Raw genomic sequence first — 9,151 nt, forward strand, 5'->3', positions numbered from 1 at the left:
GTAGGCTTTTAATATATAGTTTGTTTTTTGTTACAAATGCACTGACACTGTACATTAAGACATTATTATCGCCTTGTTAGTGAGTATTGAGTAAATATTGCACCTCCTCCAGCCCATTAGGTGCTCCTGAAAGACCCGTGTTGCTTTATTTGAACCGCTTCTAACATGTAAAAGTGAAAATATGTGAAAAAGTTATGAATATTATTGATTTGCTATTCCTCTCAGCGTCAGTTATGTTAGCTTAGCATACGAAAAAAGGCACAGGAAACCCACAAACTGCACCCGTGCTTGTTTTTAAAAGCCACTCTGTCTCCAAATAACATTTAAAAACACCCTGACTGGATATTCCAGGTTAAATATAAATGTTTTTAGCTTTTAAACCAAGCTCAGACTCACCCATTATGATTTTGACGTCCTGGAGTCGCCTCAGTAACGGACGAGTCTCTCACACCGACATTCCAACTCACGGCAACTCCTCAATTTCCCCCACGGCGAGCTTACGTAAACAGCGTAGCGTACATCCCTCAACGTCAACGCACGCCTACGCAAACGCGCTACGTAGATGAAATCCCGAATAGCCAAAGTCAAACAAAGGAAGTCTCGCGATACTTGATCAAGTCACGCCAAATTTATTTGTTTGTTTGTTTAGGACGTCAGATTTTCCACTGATGCACTCAAGCATTAAAAAAAAAACATACATATATATATATATATATATATATATATATATATATATATATATATAGTACCAGTCAAAGTTTGGAAAAACCTTCAAATTCAATGTTTTTATTTATTTTATTTTTTCCCCTACATTGTAGAACAATACTGAACTCATCAAAACTATGAAATAACATATGGAATTATATGGTAAACAAAAACAACTAGATTCTTCAAAGTCGTCACTATTTACCTTGATAACAGCTTTGCACACTATTGGCATTATCTGAACCAGCTTCATGAGGTAGTCACCTGGAATGCTTCTCAATTAACAGGTGTGTCTTGTCAAAAATGTAATTTCTTGCCTTCTTAATGCATTTGACACCATCAACCAGTAAAGAGTAAATAATAAAAATACAGTAAATAGCCCTGTTCGACGGCGGCACGGTGGTGTAGTGGTTAGCGCTGTCGCCTCACAGCAAGAAGGTCCTGGGTTCGAGCCCCCTGGGTTCGAGCCCTGTGGCCGGCGAGGGCCTTTCTGTGTGGAGTTTGCATGTTCTCCCCGTGTCCGCGTGGGTTTCCTCCGGGTGCTCCGGTTTCCCCCACAGTCCAAAGACATGCAGGTTAGGTTAACTGGTGACTCTAAATTGAGCGTAGGTGTGAATGTGAGTGTGAATGGTTGTCTGTGTCTATGTGTCAGCCCTGTGATGACCTGGCGACTTGTCCAGGGTGTACCCCGCCTTTCGCCCGTAGTCAGCTGGGATAGGCTCCAGCTTGCCTGCGACCCTGTAGAAGGATAAAGCGGCTAGAGATAATGAGATGAGATGAGACCACTCAACTAAATAAAGAGAAAAAACATCGAATTTGAAGGGGCGGCACGGTGGTGTAGTGGTTAGCGCTGTCGCCTCACAGCAAGATGGTCCGGGTTCGAGCCCCGTGGCCGGTGAGGGCCTTTCTGTGCGGAGTTTGCATGTTCTCCCCGTGGGTTTCCTCCGGGTGCTCCGGTTTCCCCCACAGTCCAAAGACATGCAGGTTAGGTTAACTGGTGACTCTAAATTGACCGTAGGTGTGAATGTGAGTGTGAATGGTTGTCTGTGTCTATGTGTCAGCCCTGTGATGACCTGGCGACTTGTCCAGGGTGTACCCCGCCTCTCGCCCGTAGTCAGCTGGGATAGGCTCCAGCTTGCCTGCGACCCTGTAGGACAGGATAAAGCGGCTAGAGATAATGAGATGAGATATAAAATAACTGATTTAAATGAAAAGAAAAGGTTTTCCAAATCAAATCCAAAGATCAACATCACTGATAATTAACCCTTAGCTGTGATGTAGTTTAAAACATTAAAACAATGCTTTTTCGATATATAGAAATTTGTGTATTAATTTAAAACAGTGCAATTTTAAGAAAACTTTTTTTTAATTACAGTGGCATCTGTAAAGCAGTGGGATATACTAGAACAGGAGCAGTCAGTCCTTGAAGTTGATGTGTTGGAAGCAGGAAAAATGGGCAAGTGGAAGGAGCAACTTTGACAAGAGCCAAACTGTGATGGCGAGATCACTGGGTCTGAGCATCGAACAAAATGGTACATCTTGTAGGGTGTTGTCCCGACATGATGCAGCGGTTAGTACTGACCAAAACTGGTCCAACGAAGGACAACCAGTGAACCGGCGACAGGGTCAAGGGTGTCAAAGGCTCAATGATTCGTATGGTGCACGAAGGCTAGCTCATATGGTCCAATCCCACAGAAGAACTACTGTAGCACAAATGCTAAAAAAGTTGGGGTGGTGTAAGTGGTTAGTACGGTCACCTCACAGCAAGAAGGTCCGGGTTCGAGCCCAGTGGCTGTCGAGGGCCTTTCTGTGTGGAGTTTGCATGTTCTCCCCGTGTCCGCGTGGGTTTCCTCCGGGTGCTCCGGTTTCCCCCACAGTCCAAAGACATGCAGGTTAGGTTAACTGGTGACTCTAAATTGAGCGTAGGTGTGAATGTGAGTGTGAATGGTTGTCTGTGTCTATGTGTCAGCCCTGTGATGACCTGGCGACTTGTCCAGGGTGTACCCCGCCTTTCGCCCGTAGTCAGCTGGGATAGGCTCCAGCTTGCCTGCGACCCTGTAGGACAGGACAAGCAGCTAGAGATAATGGATGGATGGATGGACTTCTACATCATCAAGTCAGTACAAAAACATTTTAGAGTTACAAATGTTCGGTTCATTTTCCAGCACAAAATTAAATGTTACAGGAAAAAAAAAGTTTGTATCTGAGCAGTATATTCCATAAGAGAGCACTTTTCAGATTAAAAAAGAGAACATAGTGAAGGCTGCTGGGTTTTGGTGTAAAATGAAGACGTGAGTGTGACAGTCAAAGTGTCCAGAAGAACTGGGGCTGGTTCTGTAAGACGCTCAGTAAAACCTACAGCTCATTTCCGCATAAAACTGCACTCACTGGACCTCAGACTACTCTTTTTTTTTTTTTTTTTTTTAAAGCAAAAGGTCGTCTGACACCAAATATTGACATTTATTATGGCTTACTGATTACTGTTTATATTATTTTTTTTAAAAAATGTTGAAACATTTAATTTCATTATTTTTTAAGCCATTTTTGGTCGACAGCATTTCTTTACATGTGCCTAAGCCTTTTGTACAGTATATATACTCATGTGACACTGCTGAAGCTCTCTATCAAATACAATCATATCAAATGTTTATTTCAATATTATACATCAAGTCAAATTTACTGGTCAACTAAATGTAATTGGTTTATAAAATAAGCTACACCTTCTGTAAAAATCAATTTTCTTGGAGAAATGTGTTCATTAATTCAAAGATAATCTGATAAATATATTTTTAAAAACACCCAAATAACTTCAGTTTCACTGTATTTTATTAAAACTTTATATAATACAAAATGTTTGCATTGTGGAATTAATTTGGGTTCTGTACATGGACAAGAAAAAAGCTCTAATCGCCCAAATAATAATTTGATGGTACATGTTTCCCTAAAAAGTGTCTAATATTTAAACAGTTCAATTATATTCATGCAATAAATAATATTTTTTTTACACTCAATAGGGTCTGTAAAGGCTGTAAAGTAGTTAAATAGTACAGCAATACAACCCAACCTTCTTAAAATTATATATTGCCATTTATTATCTTCAAATATATCTTGGTAAGCCGTGTACTTTGACAAAAAAGCTCACTCACTCATCAAATATTTATTGCATTAATTCACCATAAAACCTTGTGCTCATAATGACACAATGCTGCCATCTGTTGGTCAAATGCTAATATTGCATCGGAGTTTTCCTCAATAAGAAAACTCAAGCAATGTGAAACTGTATGTGTATAATGTAATACATACTGTATATAATTCAAATGTAGGGAGAACATCTGGGTTCTCCAGTTCTCTGTCTTCTCCCAAAAACAAGTCGACTGGCTACATTGCCTCTGCGTGTGACTGTGTGTGTGTGTGTGTGTGTGGTGCATCTATCCAGGGTGTATTCCCACCACCTGCCCAGTACTCCCAGGATAGACTCTGCATCCACCTCAACCTCACCAGGATAAAGCAGCAGAAGAAGAAGAAGAAGGAAGGAAGGAAGGAAGGAAGGAAGGAAGAAAGAAAGAAAGAAAGAAAGAAAGAAAGAAGAGAAGAGAAGAGAAGAAGAAAAGAAAGGAGGAAGAAGAAAGAAAGAAGACAAAGAATCACTATAGATCTCCTGCACCTTGAGTGCTAGGCCCCTAAAATAAACTTGTTTGTCAGCAAATACACATTCTGTCTTTTCTGTCTTTACTGGATTTTACAAGAAAGTAATCTGAGCATTAAAATGTCACCATGTCAATTTATCAGTCACTCTGTCAGGTTTATTTCCAAATCTCACACTCTGCGCACACCACAGGTTCCCTGCCCTGGTCCTAGAATACACACTGTCCATTTTACTATATTCCCTGGTTACAGTTATTTCTTCACAACCAATCACTGATCACTATTGTTCCCTAAAAACAATCACTGATCACCATTATTTCTTAGCAACCAATCACTGATCACCATTATTTCTTACCAACCAATCACTGATCACCATTATTTCTTAGCAACCAATCACTGATCACCATTGTTACAGAACAACCAATCACCGATCACCATTATTTCTTAGAAACCAATCACTGATCACCATTATTTCTTAGAAACCAATCACTGATCACCATTATTTCTTAGCAACCAATCACTGATCACCACTATTTTTTAACAATCACTGATCACCATTAGGGCCGCACGGTGGTGTAGTGGTTAGCACTGTCGCCTCACAGCAAGAAGGTCCTGGGTTCGAGCCCCGTGGCCGGCGAGGGCCTTTCTGTGCGGAGTTTGCATGTTCTCCCCGTGTCCGCGTGGGTTTCCTCCGGGTGCTCTGGTTTCCCCCACAGTCCAAAGACATGCAGGTTAGGTTAACTGGTGATTCTAAATTGAGCGTAGGTGTGAATGTGAGTGTGAATGGTTGTCTGTGTCTATGTGTCAGCCCTGTGATGACCTGGCGACTTGTCCAGGGTGTACCCCGCCTTTCGCCCGTAGTCAGCTGGGATAGGCTCCAGCTTGCCTGCGACTCTGTAGAACAGGATAAAGCGGCTACAGATAATGAGATGAGATGATCACCATTATTTCTTAGCAACCAATCACTGATCTCCATTGTTACCGAACATCCAATCACTGATCACCATTATTTCTTAACAACCAATCACTGATCACCATTATTTTTTAACAATCACTGATCACCATTATTTCTTAGCAACCAATTACTGATCTCCATTGTTACCGAACATCCAATCACTGATCACCATTATTTCTTAACAACCAATCACTGATCACCATTATTTTTTAACAATCACTGATCACCATTATTTCTTAGCAACCAATCACTGATTACCATTATTTCTTAGCAACCAATCACTGATCACCATTATTTCTTAGCAACCAATTACTGATCTCCATTGTTACTGAACATCCAATCACTGATCACCATTATTTCTTAACAACAAATCACTGATCACCATTATTTTTTAACAATCACTGATCACCATTATTTCTTAGCAACCAATTACTGATCTCCATTGTTACTGAACATCCAATCACTGATCACCATTATTTCTTAACAACAAATCACTGATCACCATTATTTTTTAACAATCACTGATCACCATTATTTCTTAGCAACCAATTACTGATCTCCATTGTTACCGAACATCCAATCACTGATCACCATTATTTCTTAACAACCAATCACTGATCACCATTATTTTTAACAATCACTGATCACCATTATTTCTTAGCAACCAATCACTGATCACTATTATTTCTTAGCAACCAATTACTGATCTCCATTGTTACCGAACATCCAATCACTGATCACCATTATTTCTTAACAACAAATCACTGATCACCATTATTTTTAACAATCACTGATCACCATTACTTCTTAGCAACCAATCACTGATCACCATTATTTCTTAGCAACCAATCACTGATCACCATTATTTCTTTGCAACTAATCACTGATCACCATTATTTCAAAACAACCAGGCACTGATCACCATTATTTCTTAACAACAAATCACTGATCACCATTATTTTTTAACAATCACTGATCACCATCACTTCTTAGCAACCAATCACTGATCACCATTATTTCTTCGCAACCAATCACTGATCACCATTATTTCTTTGCAACTAATCACTGATCACCATTATTTCAAAACAACCAGTCACTGATCACCATTATTTCTTAACAACCAATCACTGATCACCATTGTTACTAAAAAAAAATCACTGTTCACCATTACTTCTAAACAGCCATGATAAATGCTCTAATGTCATTTTCTCTTCTCATAACACATTGATTAAAACTATTATGGAGCTCGGAAACTGATAAAATATTTGAATATGAATTTCGCATATATTTTATATACCAGTACATATGTATAATTAAATAAAGCCATACATCAGAAAAATAACTTTTTATCCTTTGTTTTGAATTTGCAAGTGCTGAAATTATAGGCCGTGGTTCTGAGCGTTTAAAAATCAGAACCCTATATTCAATTCTCAGTTTCATGTAAATTAGGCCGAAGAGAAGAATGAGATGTATTCAAAGTGGTGAAACATTCAGCTGATCACAGTTGTCTTTCTCACGCTTGCCTCCGTGAAGGGAAGTGAAGTAACATGGAGTCAAAACAAGTCAACAGAGTCAACAATTCCTCCTGACGAGTTAATACTGACAAGCTAACAATAGCAAGCAAACTAAATTTAGCGTTGCCTGACTCGCAAGCACATTATCTAAATAGTTATCCTGGGATGGGAGTATAGCCTACTAATCATGAAGCGCTTCATATCACTGCGGAAAAAGAGGTGCTTGAGGAGAACTTTTTTTTTTTGGGCCATGTGGGAAGCTTCTAGGTTTCCTGGGAATCCCAGAAACTTCACCTTCAACATCAAATCTGTATTTTTGAGATTTAGGGCAAAGGGGTTTTCAGCCCTGTGGAGTATTAGGCCCCACTACAGTGAAAATGCATAGAATTTATCACCAGCATGTCAGACATGATTACAGATTACTCAGTAGCCATTGGAATGCATGATCACTGAACCCAGTACATTGAAACAGAAGCTGAAAGCTGGTCTCTTCAGCTAGGAGATTATTGCCCCAGACTTGTAGAGAATCGGCTCTACACTCTCAGAAAATAAGTACATTACTGTACCTTTAGGGGTACAACGGCTTGTCACTGGATCAGTACGCTCTAAGATACTTATTTATACCATTTATACACCATTTATATAAAAAGGTCCACATACACTGTAAAACATTTCAGACTGGTTTAACTTGGAAATGCAAGTTCACCTGCTGCCTTGAAAATGCAAGTTAACTCAATTTGACGATTATCTTTGTTTCAACTCAGAAAAACTCTCAGTTCTTCCAGTCAAATCAAATCAAATCAAGTCAAGTTTATTTGTACAGCGCTTTTAACAATAAACATTGTCGCAAAGCAGCTTTACAGAATTTGAACGACTTAAAACATGAGCTAATTTTATCCCTAATCTATCCCCAATGAGCAAGCCTGTGGCGACGGTGGCAAGGAAAAACTCCCTCAGACGACATGAGGAAGAAACCTCGAGAGGAACCAGACTCAAAAGGGAACCCATCCTCATTTGGGCAACAACAGACAGCCTGACTATAATATTAACAGTTTTAACAGGTATAACCCTCAACTGTCCTCATGGGGCCGTCCTTCACAGGAGCGGTGAGATAAAACTCCGACCAGACACAGGGCACCAGGATGGATCAAGCAGGTCCGAGGGGCAGAAGAGGCCAGCATCTCAATCCCAGGATCAACATGTCAGTGCCTCTGACTGGAAGAATGTGAGGAGAGTGGTGAGGACAGCAGAGAAAATCATTGGGACTTCTCTTCCCTCCATTCAGGACATTGCACCAAGGCGTTGCATGTCTCGAGCCAGAAACATCATCAGTGACCCCTCACTCCCTCACTATAGACTGTTCTCACCTCTGGCCTCTGGAAAGAGGTTCCGCAGCATTCGATGCAGGACCACCAGGTTCTGTAACAGCTTTCCCCCCCAGGCCACCAGACTGCTGGACTCCAAATCCAAACTCTAAACTTCTATCTATTTATAACTTGAACATTTCCTAATTCCACAGGTCACTTAATACTCTTGCACTTTATAATATTTTTGCTGCTGGATAACTTAATTTAATACACTTTCATATTTAATTCCGTGCTGAGCCAAATTGCAATGAAATTTCGTCCGGTGTACACTTGTTGCAGACTGAATGACAATAAAGGTTGTCTAAGTCTAAGGTTAAGTCTAATTAGTCAAGACAACCAAATAATTCAAGTCTAACCTTTGAAAACTTGCACAGATTAGTTCAAATTAAAACACTTTTCAGAGCTCATCGAGTTAAAGAGAAAAAGTAAGTGGACAGAACGAAACAAGGCTGAAATATTTTACGGTGTAGTTACCTTGAGGTCCAATAGCCCTAGTAGATTGTACCTTGGGGGACAGAAATGGACTTCTACTGTCCCCCTATTCCTGACAGTCTCATCTCATTATCTCTAGCCGCTTTATCCTGTTCTACAGGGTCGCGGGCAAGCTGGAGCCTATCCCAGCTGACTACGGGCAAAAGGCGGGGTACACCCTGGACAAGTCGCCAGGTCATCACAGGGCTGACACATAGACACAGACAACCATTCACACCTACGGTCAATTTAGAGTCACCAGTTAACCTAACCTGCATGCCTTTGGGGGAAACCGGAGCACCCGGAGGAAACCCACACGGACACGGGGAGAACATGCAAGCTCCACACAGAAAGGCCCTCGCCGGCCACGGGGCTCGAACCCGGACCTTCTTGCTGTGAGGCGACAGTGCTAACCACTACACCACCGTGCCACCCTTGTTGGAAAACTCATCTCATCTCATTATCTCTAGCCGCTTTATCCTGTTCTACAGGGT

This window comes from Neoarius graeffei, chromosome 22 (assembly GCF_027579695.1).
Source record: "Neoarius graeffei isolate fNeoGra1 chromosome 22, fNeoGra1.pri, whole genome shotgun sequence".
Classification (NCBI taxonomy): domain Eukaryota; kingdom Metazoa; phylum Chordata; class Actinopteri; order Siluriformes; family Ariidae; genus Neoarius; species Neoarius graeffei.